Genomic DNA, 24,281 nt, shown 5'->3' with positions numbered 1-24,281 from the left:
CATTCCAATGTATGCAAGCAGAAGAATGAGTTAACCTGGGCAAATCTAAAAATTACTTGATTGCAATAATCAGGTACAAACTAGACGAATGAGAAATGATTAAAGGAAATTGAGAACCAGAGGAACTTTTCTTTTATTCATTCGTGGGACATGAGCATCGCTGGCCGGGCATCATTTATGTACATTTCTTTATTTACTTCATGCAAGGATTCATTAATTGCAACAAAAATAAAGCACATGGCACTGATACACAACAGCCTCTCATATATACAGGCAGTATTGACGATCCCCTCAGTGTTACAGAACAAATAGTGTTAGAAAGCATTAATTTATATACAAGAATAATCATAAAAGGGACGATATTTGATGGACAGAACTTGCATATAAGCGTGCTCTGGACAGCGGTTGCCCTCCACTCCAGATTGTTAATTGTTAACTTTTCAGACATCCGATGGGCAGGACTTCTCACCCTCTGCCCAGCCCCCTGCTGTCTTGGCAAGTTTTCTGGTGGTGGAGGCAGCCCGCTATTGACTGGTCCCAGGGATGTCAATTATGTTTTCCATCGTTCGCGGCCGTGTTGCCGTGGAACCTGTCGCACAGGTGGGGGGTGTCGCCAGTGGCAGGACCGAATGATCTAGCCAGTGGGAAGGGCCAGAAGAGTCAGCCCTATGAGATTCACATGTGCAACGTAGGAATGTTCGGGTCGATGCAAAGGAGCATGCTTATAGAGACCATCTGTTTGTTGTGAACACAACATTAATGAACTGCAACAAGATGAACAATTTATTTCTTAAATACGGAACTTGCTGATATTTATTAACCTAATGCAGTGTCGGAGAATAAAGTATGCATGCACTGAAAGTAACATTTTCTAGTTCAGTAACCCCATAGCAGATTAATACCATGCCCAGTATCATTTGCATGGAAAACGACTTAAAAAAGGAATTGCTTCTGCTTCCAACTGTCCATTTACTTCACGGGCTTTGGCACATTTCCAGCCAGCTTCATTACATATCTCTCTGTGGATGAACTTCCAGACCTAATCATCCCATTTACAATAATGCAGGCGCTATCTGACTGAGAGGACTTCCATGGGAGATTCCACTTGGTCAAATTAAATTTGTGTTTCACTTTCAATTTGAATGAAGCATGAAACCAAAAATGACAATCAAATCATTTTCTGCTGCAGAAACATTATCCCATCAGTTGCGCTCAGGATGTACCTAAAGACAATTGCCATTAAGCTGAGCTCAAGATTTGCTCATTTACAGTAATGAGAAGGACAGCATAGGTTAACTCTCCATTGTTAGATTGATTGGCCATGCAAAATTGTTCCTTAGTCTTAAGGGGATGTCAGGGGGATTAGTAGGGTAAATATGTGGGGTTATGGGGATAGGGTCTGGGCAGGATTGCTGTGCAGGCTCGATGGGCCAAATGGCCTCCTTCCGCACTGTAGGGATTCTATGATTCTATAAACAGAATAACTTGTTAGGTTTGACATTGTATAACAATCCTGCTCTTAGAAAACAATACGTCACCAGAGTATTAAACTGACACAAAAAAACATGAAATATAAAGCCACAATGTGGTAGCAGGGTCACTTCAAGGGGGCATTCCCTGAGGGCCAGGTCGGACCTTATGGAGTGTCAAGGTGGGAAACTGAGCCAATCGAATGCGAGGGCTCGTATCCTGGAGTGGGAAGTATCAGCAGCTGGAGCCAGGAAATAGCAGTGTGCAGTCGCATAGTTATTGGCAATGGGTCCTGATAACATTCCGGCAATAGTATTGAAGACCTGTCCTCCAGAATTTGCCGCTCCCCCTAGCCAAGCTCTTTCAGCACAGTTACAACACTGGCATCTACCCAACAATGTGGAAAATTGCCCAGGTATGTCCTCTACACAAAAAGCAGGACAAATCCAACCCAACCAATTACCGCCCAGTCTACTCTCGATCAGCAAAGTGATGGGAGGGGTCATCAACAGTGCTATCAAGCAGCACCTGCTCAGCAATAACTTGCTCAGTGACGCCCAGTTTGCACTTCACAGGGTCACTCAGCTTCTGACCTCATTACAACCTTGGTTCAAACATGGACAAAAGAGCTGAATTCCAGAGGCGAGGTGAGAGTGACAGCCCTTGACATCAAGGCCGCATTCGACTGAGTGTGGCATCAAGGAGCCCTAGTGAAACTGGAATCAATGGGTATCAGGGGGCAAACTCTCTGCTGGTTGGAGTCATACCTGGTACATAGGAAGATGGTTGTGGTTGTGGCGGGTCAGTCATCTCAGCTCCAGGACATCTCTGCAAGAGTTCCTCAGGGTAGTGACCTCGGCCCAACAATCTTCAGCTGCTTCATCAATGACCTTCCCTCCATCATAAAGTCAGAAGTGGGAATGTTCACCGATGATTGCACAATGTTCAGCACCATTTGCGACTCCTCAGATACTGAAGCAGTCCATGTTCAAATGCAACAAGATCTGGACAATATCCAGGCTTGCGCTGACAAGTGGCCAGTAACATTCGCGCCACACAAATGCCAGGCATTGACCATCACCAATAAGAGACACTCTAACCATCGCCCCTTGACATTCAATGGTGTAACCATCACTGAATCCCCCACTGTCAGCATCCTTGGGGTTACCATTGACCAGAAATTGAACTGGACTCACCACATAAACACAGTGGCTCCAAGAGCAGGTCAGAGGCTTGGAATACTGCGGCGAGTAACTCACCTCCTGACTCCCCTGAGCCTATCCACCATCCACAAGGCACAAGTCAGGAGTGTGATAGAATACTTCCCACTTACCTGGATGGGTGCAGCTCCAACAACACTCAAGAAGCTTGACATCATCCCGGACAAAGCAGCCCACTTGACTGGCACCACATCCACTAACATTCAATCCCTCCACCACTGACGCTCAGCAGCAGCTGTGTATACTATCTACCAGATGCACTTGCAGCAATTCACCAAAGATCCTTAGAGTGGTCCAAACACACAACCACTTCCATCTAGAAGGACAAGGGCAGCAGATACATGGGAACACCACCACCTGCAAGTGCCCCTCCAAGTCACTCACCATCCTGACTTGGAAATACATCGCCGTTCCTTCGCAGTCGCTGGGTCAAAATCCTGGAATTCCCTTCCTAACAGCATTGTGGGTGAACCCACAGAACATGGACTGCAGCGATTCAAGAAGGCAGCCCACCACCACCTTCTCAAGGGCAGCTAGGGATGGGCAATAAATACTGGCCAGCCAGCGACGCCCATGCCCCACGAATGAATAAATAAAAATGATGTATAATATAGTTAACCATTGCTTTAGTAAATTAACCTTTTTGTTCTGCAGCCTCATCGAGTCACCCTTGATTTATAACCCAGAGGATCCCTATAGTGTAGAACAAAGCCCATCGCATCTGCACTAACTCTCCAAAAGAGCATCCCACCCCCCCCCCCCCCCCCCGCCCCCTTTACCCTATCCCCGCACATTTACTACAACTAATCCACCAAACCAACACATCTTTGGACTGTTGGAGGAAACCGGAGCACCTGAAGGAAAGTCATGCAGACTCTGGGGGAACATGCAAACAAACACCAGACAGTCACCCAAGGCCAGGATCAAACTCACCTGGTGCTGTGAAATAGCAGTGCTAACCACTGTGCCACCATTCCGCACCATGCCTATAATGGGCTCCAATCAACTCTACCAGAATTACAGCCAGGTATCAAAAGTGTAACATTCAGGTGGTTGTATTCTCTGACTTGCTCTGGGGCAATGCACTGGGAGAACTGCTAGGATTCCTAATTTGTTTTCACCCTTTTCAATTATTTTTGCATTTGTGATAACATTTTTACTGCTTTTACTAATCGCTTTATAGCATTGCAAGTTGTAATGTGTTCATGTGTGATAAATCTTCAAACTCCCAAATGAAAATAAAGTCACAGTTGGGATAATGGAATCAAAGAAGCAATAAAAAAAGTTGAGTAGACGGGGGATTATAAATCGTGGAAAAAGCTAAGTTGACTATACTGTGATATGTAGTTGAGGTGCATTCTGAAAAAAAAAATTCCAAAGTTAAGGATTACTGTTGCTAAGACTGAATCAAATCAATGGATTTGAAAAGAGTCATAGAATCCCTCCGGTACAGAAGGAGGCCAGTCAGCCCATCGAGCCTGTACCGACAACAATTCCACACAGGCCCTATTCCTGTAACCTCATTTATTTACCCTACTGATCCCCCGATGCTAAGGGACAATTTAGCATGGCCAATCAACCTAACCGGCACATATTTGGTTTCTGGGAGGAAATTGGAGCACCCGGACGAAACCCACGTAGAGACAGGGAGAATGTGCAAACTCAGACACAGTAAGGAGTCTAACAACACCAGGTTAAAGTCCAACAGGTTTATTTGGTAGCAAACACCACTAGCTTTCGGAGCGCTGCTCCTTCGTCAGGTGAGTGGGAGATCTGCTCATAAACAGCAAACAGGGCATATAAAGACACAAACTCAATTTACAGAATAATGAATAATGATTGGAATGCGAGTCTTTACAGCTAATCAAGTCTTAAAGGTACAGACAATGTGAGTGGAGAGAGCATTAGCACAGGTTAAAGAAATGTGTATTGTCTCCAGACAGGACAGCCAGTGAGACTTTGAAAGTCCGGGCAAGTTGTGGGAGTTACAGACAGTGTGACATGAACCCAAGATCCCAGTTGAGGCCGTCCTCATGTGGGCGGAACCTGGCTATCAGTCTCTGCTCAGCGACTCTGCGCTGTCGTGTGTTGTGAAGGCCGCCTTGGAGAACGCTTACTCGAATATCAGAGGCCGAATGCCCGTGACCGATTCAAACTCAGACAGACAGTCACCTGAGGCAGGAATTGAACCTAGGTCCATGACACTGTGAGGCAGCAGTGCTAACTATTGTGCCACCTTGCCACCACAAAAGCAACCTTGTGGTATGCGATAGAGCAATATCAGCATTCAACTTACACAAGGCATGATATATCAGCATTTTTAAACAGATAGAACCTTCTACTGTTAGTTTTCTTTAAACTGTGAGAACACAAAGCAATAAATGCAAGGACCCCTGTACTGCACACAAGAGAGTGAACAAAAATTAGAAGACTGGAATGCAATATAATGGGTTGTATTTTGCATTAATATAACAGCGGGTAAATCAAACAGCAACTTCTGGAACCGACCCAAATGCAGTTAAACATGGAAATCTGGTCATTACTGTCTGAGATCCTGCTCTCCCACAGGGTGTGCTGATAGACATCAAACTGAAATGAATACAGCAATGTGGACTTGCTCTACTTGTCCACTCGCTATGTATTAAACGAAAGGCAGGGAAAAAGTTAAAGCTTGTACATTCAGGAGGGAGCTTCAATACATTAAAAAATGAGCCTGATAAGTGATACTTAATGCTCCTGAAAAATCAATCGGTGGAGTTCATTCCGTAGAATAATTAATGTTGAGAATTTTTATGGGTTTTTACTTCTGTGCATCTTATATCTTAAATACCATTTGTATTTCCCAATCTTTGACTTGCTTCCTGTCCATGTTTTAAACCTGGCTCTAAGCCATGATGTTTGTTTGGCTAGCTGGTGTAGCCAGGATGGGCCGAATGGCCTCCTTCCACACTTTAACTATTCTGTGATAATTTATACTTCCGGGTGTCTTAGTGAGGATTCTTCAACCAGTTTTAAGAGTCTTGTAATTTCTTGCCCTACTTACTTATTACATATCTCCTGTGGAGGATGTCCCAATGGATCAGACACTGAATTAGAACATATCTGTGTTCTACAGTCTGCAAAGACATCATGGGTGATTAGCAGCAAGGTGAATAGTGCATTGCAATACCTTCACTGTTGTTAACAAAATCTGAGCCCAATAGTAGATAACGCATTTAAAGGCAGCTGTTGTATACAGCTCACAAGGCAAATCAGATTTGCACGTTTGCATTATGTAATAATGTGGTTGAAATTCCAGCGATTACTCATCATTAAACAATGAATACCTATAATAAATACTGAAAATTTCATTGTTAATTAATCACACCACTCAAATTTTTAAACCAAAACTCAAAATCAAATTACCCTAAAGAACACTCGAGATGGTGGTACAGTTGTCCTTATACATACACGTAGTGATCAATGGCCCAGGTCTGTGACCTATTTGAATATGACTGTTAAGAAATACAGATGGGGCTACTGAGTTTCCCCTCCCATAGTCCACTGAAGCAGAGGTGCTGTGACCATAAACCAGTATGTGTGGTATAAACCGTTCTCATTGTATTAACAAAGTCATTAAAATCTATAGGTCTAAATATTTGCATGATAGCACACTAAATTAACTTCATGTGTATGTGCAATAGCTCAAAATGTATGCAGGAAACATTAGCAAATCCTCCCAAGGCAGAGCAGGTAAAATGATCCATAGACCTGAAGAAAAACACCAAATCCAATTCCAACCTGTTCCTTCATTAATTAGCACTGGAATTGAATTCAGCACCCTTTGATTTTCCACTCCTCCATCCAATCAAGTTAAAAGTTAAAGGTTTATTTATTAGTGTCACAAGTAGGCTCACATTGACACTGTAATGAAGCTACTGCCAAAATCAAGCTTCATTCCAGAACACCATCCAGCGACCACTGGTGGAAAATACATCTGTGGATACGGTTTGGGCTCATCTTTTGAGTCCTGGATCCATTAGCCTGATGAGACTCTCATCCAAACAAGTCCTGTGATGCCAAAATTATGGAGAAGTCAATGATTTTGGGAGAGTGCAAGAGATAAAATATATAGAAAATGGAAATTGACAAGGAGAAGCAAAATAAAAGCAAATTATAAGTGCACTTGAATTCTAAGCAGCCTGAAATCAAAATAAATTTGGTTATGCCATTTTCAAAAGAAAGCGACATGCGTTTTTATTCATTCATGGGTCATGGGCATCACTGGCTGGCCAACATTTATTCCCATCCCTAGTTGCCTGAGGGCAGTTGTGAGTCAATCTGGAGTCACATATAGGTCAGACCAGGTTAGGACAGCAGATCTCCTTACCTAAAGGACATCAGTGAACCAGACGGGTTTATCCAGCAATCGAAAATGATTTCATGATCATCAGTAGATTCTAAGTTCCAGATTTTAAAAAAAATTGAATTCAAATTCCACCATCTGCCATGGCAGGATCCAAACCCGGGTCCCCAGAACATTAGCTGAGTTTCTGGATTAATAATCTCGCGATAATACCACTAGGCCTTTGCCTCCCCCATCTCATGACCTCAGCAGGGTCCCAAAACACTTTTACAGGCAATTAAGTACTTTTAAAGTGTAGCTATTGCTCTAACACAGGGCTGCATATTGTTACAAATACATAATTCCTCTGTGTAAGAACAACTCCTAAAAATTCTTCACTGGATCAGTTTCTTTTTCAAACGATTTTGTTGCAAACATTTATTTGCTTATAATGTCAGCATTTAAGGAAAGAAAAATGCACCAATGATCCATTCTCTCCATTTGTCAATTATGTAGACTACAGCTTGCCAGCTGCTCCTACTTGATGAATTAAAGAGGAATTATTGAAGGTTGCTCCTTCATTTCTCTGTTTCAGAGTTACCTTTGGTGACAGGCTGGCATTATAATTGCACTGATATACGTGAATGAGATGAACAGCAGCGGGGAATTTTCAGCAGATTGACAGGAGCTTTCCAGACACTTAAACCATAAATATACCTCCGAGGAGATAAATTAAAGATGAACAGTGCTTCCAATGGGCTATATAATTTGAACTTTTTGGGAGGGGAAACAAGGTAGGGGAATTATTTGTTATTAAAAAAAGTGAAGCTCTAATGGTGTTGTTACAGAATCTGCAATATTCTAAAGAAACCTCCCAGGGATTGAACATCAGAACATTTTCTAATAATATGACCCAAGTAAACTCATGAGGCGGCAGAGAGAATATACTCTGAATGCCCTGATGAATCTTATATGCTAATTGAGTAGAGGTTTGGGGACATTACTTTCAAGTCAGTAAACATACAATTAAATGTAATGTTGATCTCTACTGTGTAAGACACATTACTGTCAATACAAGGACTGAAAAACATATCAGTGAAGCAAGGAATGCTCAAAATTATCCCACTTATACCATTTTCTATGGCTTTAGGAGGTTCAAGGGAGGTGTTATTAAATGGAGTTCGAATAGGTGAGGGGCACATCAGAGAATAAAAACACAAGAGTTTTATCGTGCCAATTGCAAGCTCCTGCTGAAGGTCTCTTGGTGTTCTGGGATAAGAAGTCAAGTCAAAAGAAAGTGCTCTAATCAGTAGGGGACACAACCTTTCATACACAATCAAGAATCTTTCACAGCATACAACTGGAACATAGCCATTGGTACCAATAGGTAAATTGCAGCCTTCAAACTCTTGAAGTTTGTTAATCCCTCTAAATAACCACTCACCGCTGTTAATGAGGTACATTCCCCACTGCTAGCCAGAGGCTCGCCCATTGCACTGGGGGTGTGCTGACATCTGCGATTGTGGTTTGCCCCAGCTAGGGTAGAGTAAAGGATCAGGGTAGCCAATGAGGTTAAACCGAGGCTTTACCTGATGCAATTTTTCAAAGCCATCTCGGCCTTTTGGCTAAGATGAAGAGTTAGATCAAGCCCGGGAGAGGGTGCAATGCCTCATCCTGTCAGCTTGGATCTTGTTTGATCGAGCCCAAGATGGGATACAATGCCTTGTCTTGTCAGCTTGGATCTTGTTTGTCCCTTGTGCGGGGACCATGATTGGGCTTAATTTGAATTGGCTTTTTTGATTAGAAATAAAGTATTGAAAGGCACCAAAAAGAACTGTTCAGTGGGGGCCACAATTGTTCTCTTGGTTTGATAAACATATTTGAATTTCTGTCTTTACCTTATGTTCTGAGAAGTTAACAAGATCTTGCTTCTTCGGGTGCCATTCATTTCCTTGTTAAAAGTTGGGAAGAAGAATCATTTTATTTTCCCAAATTGACAAATTGCTAATTTTATTCATGGTGATAAAATGAATAGAAGCCAATTCTGACATCATTGCAGTAATAGTCCCTTAACAATTTTCAAGCAGCTGACTGCCAGTAGAAAGTGTGAGAAAGTTTGATAATCAAACTGTGAACTATGTGTAATAATAAAAGTAAAATCCTGTGAATGTTGGAGAGCTGAAATCAAAACAGAAAGGGCTGCAAAACTCAGCAGACCTGGCCCCATCCGTGGAGAGAGAAACAGAGATAGTCGGCGGGATTTAATGGCCTTGCTTGAGCAAGACCGGAAATTCCTGCTGGAGGTCAGCACACATTTCTGTTGTCCGTCCCTCGCTCGCAACCAATTCTTTGGCAGGCGAGGCGGTCGAATTCTGGCGAATGTTTTGAGACTATATGACTTTTCTTCCAAAGGAGAGTTATATTGGACTCAATGGCCCTGATTTTACCGCCACGATCGCACGAGGCTCGTAAGATCGTGCCCGAGGCCAACGGGGAATGCCGTTCTGCAAGCCCCACCCGCCATGTTTCGGGGCGGCTGTGCCGCTAAAATCAGGGACAAAGTGTCAACCCTCCAAATCTGCTGAGTTTTCCAGCACTTTCTGTTTTGATTTGATTTGATTTGATTTATTGTTGTCACATGTATTAACATACAGTGAAAAATATTGTTTCTTGCGTGCCATACAGACAAAGCATACCATTCATAGAGAAGCAAAGGAGAGAGTGCAGAATGTAGTGTTACAGTCATAGCTAGGGTGTAGAGAAAGATCAACTTAATGTAAGATAGATCCATTCAAAAGTCTGATGGCAGCAGGGAAGAAACTGTTCTTGAATCGGTTGGTACATGTCCTCAGACTTTTGCATCTTTTTCCTGATGGAAGAAGGTGGAAGAGAGAATGTCTGGGGTGCGCGGGGTCCTTAATTATGCTGGCTGCCTTTCCGAGGCAGAGGGAAGTGTAGGCAGTGTCAATGGGTGGGAGGCTGGTTTGAGTGATGGATTGGGGTTCGTTCACGACCCTTTGTAGGTTCTTACGGACTTGGGCAGAGCAGGAGACATACCAAGCTATGATACAACCAGAAAGAATCCTTTCTATGGTGCATCTGTAAAAGTTGGGAATTATGCATTTGCTAATTTAAAACAAAAAACACCATTGAAAAATAAATTGAAGTCAATTTAATCATGAGACTGTAAAAATACATTTGCCAAAACAAATTAAGGCCATTAAAAGCACAATTTAATAAAACTGGTTGTGTGTTGTAAAGTATTCCATAAGTAGAGTGCTGGCGTGATCTTCGTACTATCAATTGCACGTTACAAATGCCAATTGATCCTTGATGATCAGGTGGCACACCTGAACCACATTGTCCTTTGGAAATTTAAGCCTTTCACTCACTGTGTATTGTTCCTCTGCTGTGTCCAGGTATCTGAGTGTAGTTTCTGACCGACAAGTAGTTTGCAGTGAGTTACGTACTTCCTATGTTCTCCATTCCATCTGAAACTCCACTGTGTGGAGGTCACCAAAGTTAATCTAATCAGGGAGAATTATATTTTGTGATGTGATATTGCTAATCTGGAATGCGATTTGAATCTTTGGAGGAGGCCTTGTGGCACAGTGGGGAGTGTCCTTGCCTTTGCGCCAGAAAGTCTGGGTTCAAATCCCACCCAAATATATGATGGCTCAGGAAGGTGCATTCATAATCCACCCTAACTGGTTGAGTGTATCAACCTGCAAAACCCTTTTAACACACAGGGGAAGCAATGGCCTAGTGGTATTATCAATGGACTATTAATCTAGAAACTCAGCTAATGTTTTGGGGATCCAGGTTCGAATCCCACCATGGCAGATGACAGAATTTAAATTCAATTTTTAAAAAAATCTGTAATTAAGAATCTACTGATGACCAAGAAACCATTGTCGATTGTTGGAAAATCCCACCTGGTTCACTCATGTCCTTTAGGGAAGGAAATCTGCTGTCCTTACCTGTTCTGGCCTACATGTGACTCCAGATCCACAGCAATGTGGTTGACTCTCAGCTGCCCTCTGAACAAGGGCAATGAGGAATGGGCAATAAATGCTGACCAGCCAGCAACGCCCATGTCCAATGAATGAATAAACAAAACAGTGGAAGAGATCCCTAGTCAGCAATGCGATGACAAAATTGTTGGAGCCTCAAATATTTATAGCTCCAGACAGCAACACGCATGTAAAAGTGTGTGTTGCCACAGCAACTTGGACTCTCTGGCTGGTATTTTACGACCTCGCTCCGGTGAGGCTCATAAAATCCCGCCCGGGCCAACGGAGAATTCCGTTCTGCAAGCCTCGCCCACCCTGATTCCAAGGCAGGCATGGCGGTAAAATTTAGGCTTCTGAGTGAACTATGATGCACTACTATCACATGAGTTTATTAAAAAAGCAATTACAATCTACTCTCTCTTTTCACTATCCTTTCTTTTGAAAAGATCGGCACATAAATTATCTGCTGCTTTCTCCTGGCATTTTGCTGAACTTTATCACATCTACTTTTTCACAGATTATTAAAGAATGCAGGAATCCATTATTGTTTCTTTCACATGACTTCTGCATCAGATTCTGACTACGCTATGGAAACTTCTGTCATCAAGCTCCACTATTGGGCAGTGACTTTTCTGTCTCTATACAATCCCTGCTTATGATCTCATTAGCAATTTCCATTCTGTCCTTCAATGAACGTGTTGAGTCAAACTCTAAACCCTGAGGCGAGAAAATACATTTTCAAGGACAGAGATAAGCACATCTGTGCATTGTTTTCATTATTTTGGAAATAATTTCTAAATTTGAATCATACACTTGAAAAGTTTTTAAGATGTTCGGAGACATTTTCTAATGTCTGAAGGCCAAGAAAAATGGACAGTAACACTGGTTGAGATTTTGGGTGTAAAATAACAGCGAGGCTTTCAACTCTTCTTCTATTGTCTTCTCATACCTGCTGGTGCACTAGGATTGACTGTTTCCATTGCTAGTAATTCCAGGCTAATCTGTCGTCAGGGGTTTATCGCTTGAGGGGCGCCATTCCACATCAAGCATGGCTGACCAGGGGTCTCTCCCACCCTTTTGGCCAGCCATTGATGAGTTTGGAAGGATTTTTATGTTGACATACCCAACCCGTTTGACCGCATTACAAATACACCTTCCTTGGCCAACAAGTCCTGGGATAGGACTCGAGCCTAAAGCTTCTGGCTCAGAGACAGGGATGCTACCCACTGCATCATAAGACCTCTTATTAATGCCTATTGTTATCACAGGGCAACTTTCAGCAGCTGCATTTTTGCAGTTAACCATGGAAATCAGGGAAGTGCTGTCCGAGTTGCCCTGCTTCTCCACAGGTTTCACCATGTTAGCATTCTAACTGAGAGACTTGCCACTGAAACAGGGCAGGATTTTCTGGCCTTGCCTGCCTGCGGGATCTTCCAGTCGCACTGAAGGTGGCACACCGTGGAGATTTTCTGGTGGCAGAATGGGTGAGACATGCAAAACGCCATAGACAGCGGAGGGACCAGAAGATCCCACTGGCAGCCAATATTTGGACTACATCCACTTCTGGGAAACACTGAGGGGGGGCAGGGGGGTGGGGGGGGGGGGGGCTGGAAGATCCCACCCAATATGCTGCAAAGTTATATGATGGATACCCACTATACACATCAACAATAGCTTCTTTCCTGCTACCATCAGTCTTTTGAATGGTCCTATCACATGTCAACCTGATCTTTCTCCTCACCCTATCAATAACTGTAACGTTATATTCTGCACCCTATCCTTTATGTAACTGGTAATAACATTTGATCTGTTGTAATGTGACAAATGGTAATAAGCTGTAAGGGTCAGGTGACCCAGTAAACCATGCGACCAATGACAGAATGTGATGATCAGCTGACCAGCTGACTCAGTATAAATAAGCACCTGTTGGGAATTGTTAAATTGCTTGAAATGGCCCAGGGTGAGGCCTCAAGTTTGGAGTAATGAAGTTTCTTTATTAAACCTTTTCTTTGATTTATAAGTTGGAGTTAGTTTTGTTATGTTTTTATTGTCGACACTGGAAGAGTTCCTTCTGGATCAACATTATGTACTCTATGAATGGTATGTTTTGTCTGTAGAGCGGGCAAGAAACAATACTTTTCACTGTATCACAATACATGTGACAATAATAAATCAATTCAATTCAATTCAATTCATAGAAAGCTCGTGGTTGTCCATTTAAGTGTAAGTGAATTTTCCATGATCTGGTAAAACTGCCAAACAACCTTGTCACTATTGACAGCCATGCCTTAAGCTCTGAAATTCCCTAACTAAACTTCTCTCTATCATTAACAACAGAAATGGCTGGAAATACTCAGCAAGCCAGTCAGCATCTGTGGAAAGTGAAATCAAGTTAATGAGCTTGATTTTGGAGAACCCACTCGAGCGGGTAAGATGGCGAGCAGACTCGGGAAGCTATGGGAGACTGAGCACGGGCGGTGGGAAAATGGCTCCCATTTATCTCAGTGGCAGCAAAGTTAGGGAAAGGGAAACTCGCCCATGAGTGGCAGGAATGTCATAATTAGACAAAGTGAACCACTGTGCCACTGTGCTGCCCTACTGATTTAATTGAAACCTGAAACTGTGGCCAATTCACATGAAGGTTTCGAAGTCAACTAAAAAAATGTCATGAACCATAAATCAGCATCTCTTGTCAATCACTACCGTCCTTTAGGGAAGGAAATCGGCCACCCTTACCTGGCCTGGCCTACATGTGACTCCAGACCCACAGCAATATTGTTGGCTATTGTTGTTGGACAGCACGGTGGCAGCACAGTGGTTAGCACTGCAGCCTCACAGAGCCAGGGACACGGGTTCAATTCCGACCTTGGGTCACTGTGTGCACGTTCTCCCCGTCTCTGCGTGGGTTTTCTCCGGGTGCCCTGGTTTTCTCCCACAGTCCAAAGATGTGGGTTAGGTTGATTGGCCATGCTAAAGTGACCCTAGTGTCAGGGGGAATTAGCAGGGTAAATGTGTTTGGTTAGGGGAATAGAGTCTGGGTGGGATTGTGGTTGCTGCAGACTCGATGGGCTGAATGGCCTCCTTCTGCACTGTAGGGATTCTATGATTCTAAAATACCCTCTGGGAAGGGCAATAGATGCTGGCCCAGCTAGCGACACCCACATCCCATGAACAAATATGAAAAAAAGTGTCAAAACTCCTGGAAATGAGAAGCTGTTTTTGCGTCATTATCACAATAATTTACCACCTCTGCTCAGGAATTGATTTTGTGCATTTCCTGAAGAATTTATTTAAAATCATCTTGATGATTTATATCTTGATGCCAACTGTGAAGATGCTCAATGGCATCACATCCAAACCCAATTTGTTTACCCTTGTCTTCAACAGCCGGGTGATTGACGTCAAAAATAATTTCCCCCTGGTTACTTTTTCTCTCTATATCTGGTTACTAGGAAATACTTCACTTAATAAATACTATGACCTACTTACATGTTTGAATTTGTGCTGATTTATGATGAGATATAAACAAACAAAGAACAAAGAACAATACAGCACAGGAACAGGCCCTTCGGCCCTCCAAGCCCGCGCCGCTCCCCAGTCCAGGATTGAATCCTGAATCCAGGATCCCTGCCCAATTTTCCAGCCTATCTACATCCTAATATCCTATCCACCGAGCTGTCCCTCACAGCTACGATGCTTTGTTCATCACAACCTATTAACTCACCCCCACCCCCCCATTCCAGACCATGTGATCTCCAGGGAGAGGCGAAAACCCAGAGTGAAAACCCCAGGGCCAATATGAGGAAAAAAAAAATCTGGGAAATTCCTCTCCGACCCCCTGTGGCGATCGAAACGAGTCCAGGAGATCACACTGGCCCTGATCAGAAAATGTTTCCCAACCCTATTCATTTCCACTTCTGCTTTACAAACACCATCTGAATTCCCTGCCCCCGAGACAGGTTCCCAACTATCCGCAGTCTCGCTCTGTACTGGCACCAGCAAGATGATCATAGAATGAAGCCTTGAAACGTGAAACAAAGAACAATTAGCCTGCGCCGCTCCCTGGTCCAAACTAGACCACTCTTTTGTATCCCTCCATTCCCACTCCGTTCATATAGCTGTCTAGATAAGTCTTAAACGTTCCCAGTGGGTCCGCCTCCACCACCTTGCCCGGCAACACATTCCAGGCCCCCACGACCCTCTGTGTAAAATATGTCCTTCTGATATCTGTGTTAAATCTCCCCCCCTTCACCTTGAACCTATGACCCCTCGTGAACGTCACCACCGACCCGGGGAAAAGCTTCCCACCGTTCACCCTATCTATGCCTTTCATAATTTTATACACCTCTATTAAGTCTCCCCTCATCCTCCGTCTTTCCAAGGAGAACAACCCCAGTTTCCCCAATCTCTCCTCATAACCAAGCCCCTCCATACCAGGCAACATCCTGGTAAACCTCCTCTGTACTCTCTCCAAAGCCTCCACGTCCTTCTGGTAGTGTGGCGACCAGAACGGGACGCGGTATTCCAAATGCGGCCGAACATAGAGGATCCTGAGGGGATTTGCCAGGGTGGGCATTGAGAGGACTTCTCTCTTCGAGAGGGAAGTTAGAGCGAGAGGGCATAGTTTCAAAATCAGGGGTCTCCCATTTGAGGCAGGAATGAAGAGGAATTTCTTCCCTCAGAAGTTTGTTAGTCTTTGGAATTCTCTTCCCTGTGAGCCATGAGGGCTGAGTCATTGACTACTCAAGGCTGAGGTAGACAGGTTTTTTGATCATGGAATCCCGACTGTGCTTAAGAGGCCATTCAGCCCATCGGTGCACCAACTTTCTGACAGTATCTTACCCAAATCCTCTCCTCTGCCCTATCCCCGTAAACACAGTAAGAAGTTTAACAACACCAGGTTAAAGTCCAACAGGTTTATTTGGTAGCAAAAGCCACACAAGCTTTCGGAGCTCTTGTGTGGCTTTTGCTACCAAATAAACCTGTTGGACTTTAACCTGGTGTTGTTAAACCTCTTACTGTGTTTACCCCAGTCCAACGCCGGCATCTCCACATCATGACTATCCCCGTAACCCCACACATTTCCCATGGCTAATCCATCTAATCTACACATCTTGGGACAATACGGGTCAATTTAGCATGGCCAATCCACCTAATCTGTACATCTTTGAACGGGAGCACCCGGAAGAAACCCATGCAGACACAGAGAGAACTTGCGAACTCCATACAGTCACCCAAGGCCGGAATTGAACACAGGTCCCCAGTGCTGAAAAGCAGCAATGCTGACCACTGTGCCGCAGAAAGGAGTCAAGCATAATGGGGGCCTTCAGGGAAGTCAAGGCCACCTTCGAATAAGCCATGATCTTATTGAAAGGCGGAGCAGGCTAGAGGAGCCGAGTGACCTTCTCCTGCTCCTATTTTTTATCTTGTGTTCTTACTGAGACTTGAACAAAGCCTGGCCATTGTTGATCTAAAATGTGCGAAGGAAGAATTGATAGTGATAAAGAAACAGCTTTGATCAGAAATTGTACTATAATCAAATAGTCATGCTGTGAAAATGTCATGTGTTCCACAGATACTGATAGGTACAGGTTTTCTGTAATTTCTAACAGTGTTATCAGAGCTCCAGCATAAAATCCAGCCTGATAGTGTTGTGTAACACTGAGGGGATGTTTCATTTTCAGAGATGTTTGATATGATATGTATTTGAGCTCTTAGCTGCCTTTCCCATTGTTCATATGGAGATAAATAAACCTGTAGCACTTTTTTTGAAGAAGATCTTCCCTAGTATTTGCATCCATATTTATTTCTCAAGCAATGTCATCTTAAAACAGATTGACTGGTTATTTTTATAATGGTTGTCTGTCAGAATATGTATAATATATATAATGACCTGAAAATTGTGGGGGTTTTTGACAGTGAACTGTCAGTGTTATGCATCTGGATCTAACTACAATGACAAGATTTGGCAGAAGTACAGCCAAGGTTGTAAATCCTGAGGTTGAGGTCTATCATTCAGTGCTCCATCTAAGTACATGAATAGGATGGGAATAGAGGGATATGGTCCCCGGTAGGGGGTTTTAGTTAAGTCGGGCAACATGGTCGGTGCAGACTTGGAGGGCTGAAGGGCCTGTTCCTGTGCTGTAATTTTCTTTGTTCTTTGTTCTAAAGCTTATTTATTAGTCACAAGTAGGCTTGCATTAACACTGCAATGAACTTACTGTGAAAATCTCAGGCAGCACAACAGATCTCGCACATTAGATCTCGCACAACAGATCTCGCACGTCCAAAGATGTGCGGGTTAGGTTGATTGGCCAGGTTAAAAAATTGCCCCTGAGATGCGTAGGTTAGAGGGATTAGCGGGTAAATATGTGGGGGTAGGGCCTGGGTGGGATTGTGGTCGGTGCAGACTCGATGGGCCGAATGGCCTCCTTCTGCACTGTAGGGTTTCTATGATTTCTATGATTTCTTTCTATGATTACACCCCACACTCATCTACTGATACTCAGTGAATTCAATTCTTCTGCTATAAAACATCCGTCTCCCACTCAAATATTATGGTTACAAACCCCACAATAAGTTAGTCGTAAAGCAGAATACAGTAGGATGCTGGAAATATGAATCCGGAAACACTCAGGGCCCCAATTCTCCCATTTTCAAGCTGAGATCTCCCACTGGCGTGAAAACGGGAGAGTTCCATGCTGGTGGTGGGAGCATCTGACAGGTGTGATTCTCCCATCTAATGGATGCAAGTGTGTGCATCCTGCAAATCTCGCCAGCCAACCCCGCTATTCAGAGATCGAGACACCCTTTTTAAAATGTTCCTCTGCATTTGTGGTGTGACGATAGTAGTGCAATTGATATGGATACATATATAGGATTTTTTTATGTTTGAGGGGAATGTTTAAAAAATTCAGCTTTATACTATAGGCAGTCGGAAAGAATGCGGATCAGATTCTGGGAGAGCAGGATAATTATTCATTTTAGCCTTGCAAGTGATTATGTTAAATAGAGTTAATGGACTTTTGTTTACTTAAGTTCCCCTAGGTTTTCAGATTAGAGTGATTAACATGATGATTTGGTTTATGTGCAGAGGAAGAGATAGTTTTTGCAGAAAGGTGTTGGAGTTTGGCTGTTCTTGTTGAAGTTAGGATAATTTTGTAGGCTTCTGAACATTCTATATATCTCTCTGAAAACTCCAAGAAGATTTACACTCATTATAGCAAGTATATTTGTGATTGCTAACTATATTTAAAGTGACCTTTAAGTCGAGGAATGTTGCTTGTTGGGAACTGAAACAGTGATAAGTTAAAAATTAAAGTTGTTTCCTTTTCATTTTTTAAATAATGTTAGACTTTTAATAGTTAAGTTGCTTCATTTGTTAGAGTTATTTTTAAACAGTTATTAAATAAAGCTTGGTTTACTATTAAAGATCCCTAATCTGTCAGTGGAATCATTTCCTCATATTTATACCAAAATAGAAAAATATGTTGGGGTCTAGTCTGGCTTCACAACATATGTTGGGGTTCTGGCCCAGGACCCTGATAACAGACAGGTCCCCCTCTTGCCAAATTAGAAATTGTGCCCTCCCCCTCACTCCGCTGGCCAGGAGAGCACCACTAATTCCTAAACAAGGGGGGACATCCTCCCCTCCAGCCACTCAATATAACGGGTGATTCCCTCCCCCCTACACTACTTAGGCATCAGGGTGTGAGGGTTACCAGACCCCTGCCCCCTCAGATCCACTCTGCGTGGGGACCTAATCGGGGCTGGCAGGGCAGGTGAACCCACATTGCCTTCACGGCCAGCAAGAATCCTGATTTTTTGTGTCCGACTCCCCATTCAGCGGGGAATTGGATTTCCCCCTAGTTGTCTGACCAGGCTGGAGAATCCCCCTCTTGGTAGGTCAGGCAGCACCTGTGGATAAAGGAACAGAGGCTGGAGTTTTCCAGCCATTGTCACTGGCAGGATCTTCCAGGCCAGCTGACGGCAAACATCTGCCCAGGATTTCCAGAGGGCAGGGGTTAAAAAAAACAGGAAACCCCATTGACAGTGGGCGGGATCAGAAGATCCTGCCATCAGCCAATGGTAGACCCCCTTTTTTGCCATGAAATGCCATGGGGGCCACAGAAAATCCCGCTCCAAATTACCATTCCAGCTGATGAAAGGTCCTTGACCGAAAACAGCAACTCTTTAGGAGCATAGAATTTAAGAGCAGGAATAGACCATTCAGCCCTTCAAGCCTGCTCTGCCACTCAATAAGGTCATGGCTGATCTCAACTCCACTTTGCCGTCTGCCCCCTATAACCCTTGAATCATTAGTCTGTCAAAAGTCTGTCCAACTCTGACTTAGAATCATAGAATCCCTACAGTGCAGAAGGAGGCCATTCGGCCCATTGAGCCTGTACTGACAATAACCCCACCCAGACCATATCCATGTATTTACCCTGCTAAAATTCCTGATACTAAGAGGCTATTTAGCATGGCCAATTCACCTAACCTGGAGTAAATGCAATGCGCCAGCCTTCACTACTTTCCAGGGAAGAGAATTCCACAGACTAATAACTCTTTGAGAGAAAATAAATTCTTCTCATCTCCATCTTATTTGGTAATCCTCTTATCCTTAAACTGCCTCCCTTAGTTCTAATCTCCCAAAAGTGAAATGCCAACATTCCATTTACCTTCCGAATCACTTGCTGTACCTGAAAACTAATTTTTTGTGATTCATGTAAAAAATAAATCTGCTTCTCTCTCCACAGAAGTTGCTGGACATGTGGAGTATTTTCTGTTTTTATTCCAATAAAATTAAACCTTAATGTGTAACCAGACTTGAAAGGGGATTTGAGTAATGAGTGTGGCTCAACAACTGATCTGGCCCTGGAAAAGAAAAATAGTGGATAGTGGTCTAGTTGGACCAAGGAGCGGCACAGGCTTGGAGGGCCGAAGGGCCTGTTTCCTGTGCTGTACTGTTCTTTGTTCTTTGTTTGTCACTAAACGTTTCCGTTATGATTAATAACTGGATTTCTAAAATGGAGCGGATGTTGGGGAGGGGAGGGTGGGGGCGGGGAGAGGGGAGGGTGGGGGTGGGGAGAGGGGAGGGTGGGGATGGGGAGAGGGGAGGGTGGGGGCGTGATATTGGGATACGTCAGCAATGTGAAATAGGCGGACATCGGCAGCTGAGTTTTCAACCCACCCAATCTTCTTTCCATTGAAGTTCACAGCATGTGTGATCGTCTGGCCGCCCTCACCTCAAAACAGGAAAATCCCGCCCGAGGTGAATGGACCTTGGCATGATGTGCCCAGCCCACCCCCACCCCACGCCCCCTGCCCACTACAATTCCTGTGGTGGGTAAAACAGGAAAATCCAGCCCTTGTTTTCCAATCTGACTCTCACTATTTGTCCGAAATTAAAAATCTCAGCAGTATTTTGCTAGTTAACGGAAAATAAAAATCAGTTGCTGATTAGCCTTTCACTGCCAATTCTCACCCTCTAGATATTTAATTATAAAAAATTCTTCTTAAAGTTTGTTGACTCTTTTTTTTAAATTGCATTGATATTAATGTTTTCCATTAATTCAGTTGGTATGATGTGGGGGTGCCAACGTTGGACTGGGGTGGGCACAGTAAGAAGTCTCACAACACCAGGCTAAAGTCCAACAGATTTATCTGGAATCACAAGCTTTTGGAGCGCTGTTCCTTCTTCGGGTGGATGGGCAATAAATGTAGACCGGCCAGCGATCCCCATGTCCCATGATTGAATAAAAAGACTTAGTCTTCCTTTGTATCAAGCGGCTGACCATACCTTGCCCTTTTAAACTTTTCAACCTCAAATCCATAAGTATTCACACAGAACAGAGGCAAATAAATAACCTTCTTCTGTCTGGATAATTCAAGGATTTTGATAGGATTGCTCGCTTAGCCCATTAATTTTGAATTGGTTATCTGTAAGATAAAATTTCACTCCAGTGAGATTCGAGGAAATTGACCCCGCAATTATAGCTTTCTTGTTCACCAAACTTTACAATGGCCATTGATTGATTTATGATAAGATTGAGCTTTCAAAAGCTAGTAACCATGACAACTACAATTCGAAATGCACCACTTATTTTGATCTTTTAGAGTACCATAAAGATCTACTTATACAATGCTGCAGACATATTAGAGGGGAATGAGTGCTAATAAAATAAAAAAAACTGATGGAAAGACAATTAAAGAAGCCACAGGTTAGGCCTGTATTCACTGGAGTTTAGAAAAATGAGGGGTGATCTTATGTAAACATATGGGGGGAGTCCTTGGGGCTGTTCACGCCGGTGGGATCTACCTGGCACATCCCCCTCTGTGGGTTCCCGGCCTATGACAGGCCATTTCCCGCCACTGGGAAACCCGCTGTGCAAGAGGGGTGTGCCAGAATAACCCACCTGTAAGATCCTGAGGGGACTTGGCAGGGTGGATGCTGAGAGGATGTTTCCCCTTGTAAGAGCTGGGGACACAGCTTAAAAATAAGTGCTGGAAATTTCCCGATCCGCCCACCGCGGGAATTGTAGAGGGTGGACAGAAAATTTGCCGAACCGTGTAAAGGTCCGTTGACCTCAGGAGGGAATTTCCAGTCTTTAGGTTGCACAGCCGGAAAATCCCACCCAAGGGGTCTCCCATTTACAAGGGAGATGAGGAGAATCTTTTCTCTCAAAGGTTGGTGGATATGTCTTCCCAAGAAAACAATGGAGGCAGAGGTGATTGATTATTTTTACAGCAGAATTAGACAGATTCTTGACTAACAAGGGAATCAAAAGGTAAAGGGGTAGATAAGAAAGCACAATTGAAGACACATTCAGATCAGTCATGATCTTCTCAAATGACAGAGCAGGTTTGAAAGGCTGAATGACCTCCTGCCCCCAGTTAGTATGTTTATAAGCCCTGATTTTAACTCGGGGTTGCTGCTCACCGCAATCCCAGCTGCATGCTGGGACAGCAGCACTGTGGAAGGCACAAAAAAACATTGACCCAGAAACTCGATTATGTCTGAACTGGGGTTAAGTACCAGTGCAGAGCATACTTCACATGGCCAATGGCACAACAGATTGGTCCACCACCCTTATTAGGGTATTAGAACGCTGTGGACAAGTATAACAATCCCAGAGGTAATTTTCTGGTGGCAGGCGGGTGGGCAGCAGATTTCAGGATGGTAGACAATTGAGAGGGTGAGAAGGATGAGTGATGGCACAAAATTTTAATGTGGAGCATTGAGGGGCACACCTGTAAAAGAAACATTTAATGATAGATGACGATATATATCCAGGTTATTATGGTGTTTGATTTGGGTGGCATTTGGACAGATAGTGCACCAATGCAGTAACTTTGATCATCTATGCAATTGTTAGAGTCATAGAGGTTTACAGCATGGCCCTTCGGCCCAACTTGTCCATACCATTCTTTTTTTAAATCACTAAACTAATCCCAATTGCCTGCGTTTGGCCAATATCCCTCTATGCCCATCTTACCCATGTAACTGTCTAAAGGCTTTTTAAAAGGCAAATTGTACCCGCCTCTACTACTACCTCTGGCAGCTTGTTCCAAACACTCACCATTCTCTGTGTGAAAGAATTGCCCCTCTGGACTCTTTTGTATCTCTCCCCTCTCACCTTAAACCTATGTCCTCTAGTTTTAGACTTCCCTATTTTTGGGAAAAGATATTGATAATCTATCTGATCTGTGCCCCTCATTATTTTATAGTCCTCTATAAGATCACCCCTTAGTCTCCTTTGTTCCAGGAAAAAAGTCCCAGTCTATCCAGCCTCTCCTTATAACTCAAACCATCAAGTCCCGGTAGCATCTCAATAAATCTTTTCAGCACTCTTTCTAGTTTAATAATATCCTTCCTATAATAGAGTGACCAGAAATATTCCTTTACTGATGAAAATGATTGTACCATGCATGGTGCGTACTACAATCAGTCACAAACCAACTTCAAAGGGGCCTGAAACTGTTGTAAGGTTTCTGATTTTCATGGAATTCATTCATAGAATCCCTACAGTGCAGAAGCAGGCCTTTTGGCCCATCAAGACAGCACAGACTCACTGACATCTTATCCAGACCCTCCCTCCACCCAATCCCTGTAACTCAATACTTTAACCATGGCCAATCCATCTAACCTACACATCTTGGGACACTAATAGGCAATTTACCATGACCACTTCACCTAACCTGCTCATCTTTATACTTGCATGTCTTGGATTTGCTCATGTAATGGGTTTGACAACAATTTAAGGCACTGAGCATCCTCTGAGCAGCTTGGGCAGATCTAGAAGGACATGCGCAGGACAGATCTCCCAACTAGATGTCAATTGAGCCACTTCAGTAATCAATGAAGAGCCCTTTCCTGCCATCCCTGGCATTTTACCAGGAATTGGTGGGTCAGCATAGAATCATAGAATCCTATAAAGTGCAGAAGGAGGCCATTTGGCTCATTGTGTCTGCACCGACTCTGCGACAGAATATCTTAACCAGAGCCTCTCCCCCGCCCTATCCCCTTAACCCGACACAATTACCATGGCTAATCTACTAGCCTACACAGATTGGGACATTAAGGGACAATGTTTGTTTTTACCATGGCCAATCCAACTAACTTGCACATCTTTGGACTGCGGGAGAAAACTGAAGTACCCAGAGGAAACCCACGTAGAAATGGGGAGAATGTGCAAATTACACATAGACAATCACCCAAGGCTGGAATTGAACTCGGTCTCTGGTGCTGTGAGGCAGCAGTGTTAACCACTGTCCCACTGTTCTGGCCACCATTTCATAGGGAGACTAGTTAACAATGGTGGGCTACCTGGGTGGTGGCACTCTATGGCTCCCACCACTTCCTGGATGCTACCTGCCTAGCCCCAGTGACCCCTGAACCTCAATTATCAGTAGGACAGCCTTTTCCGGGTGCCTTCTCTATTGGTGCTGTACCAGCAGTGTCCACCTATCGCGATGGTACTTTTTAAACATTCATTCATGGGACCATGAGTGCCGCTGACTGACCAGCATTTATTGCCTGCCCCTAGGTTGCCCAAGGGCAGTTAAGAATCAACCACATTACTGTGGCTCTCGTGTCACATGTAGGCCAGACCAGGTAAGGATGGCAGATTTCCTCCCCTAAAGGACATTGGTGAACCAGATGGGTTTTGCCAACAATCGACAATGGTTTCATGGTCATCAATAGATTCTTAATTCCAGATATTTTTTATTGAATTCAAATTCCGTCATGTG

The sequence above is a fragment of the Mustelus asterias genome, chromosome 21, assembly GCF_964213995.1.
Source record: "Mustelus asterias chromosome 21, sMusAst1.hap1.1, whole genome shotgun sequence".
NCBI lineage: Eukaryota > Metazoa > Chordata > Chondrichthyes > Carcharhiniformes > Triakidae > Mustelus > Mustelus asterias.
The sequence above is the reverse complement of the archived record's forward strand: the minus strand, read 5'-3'. Positions refer to the sequence as shown.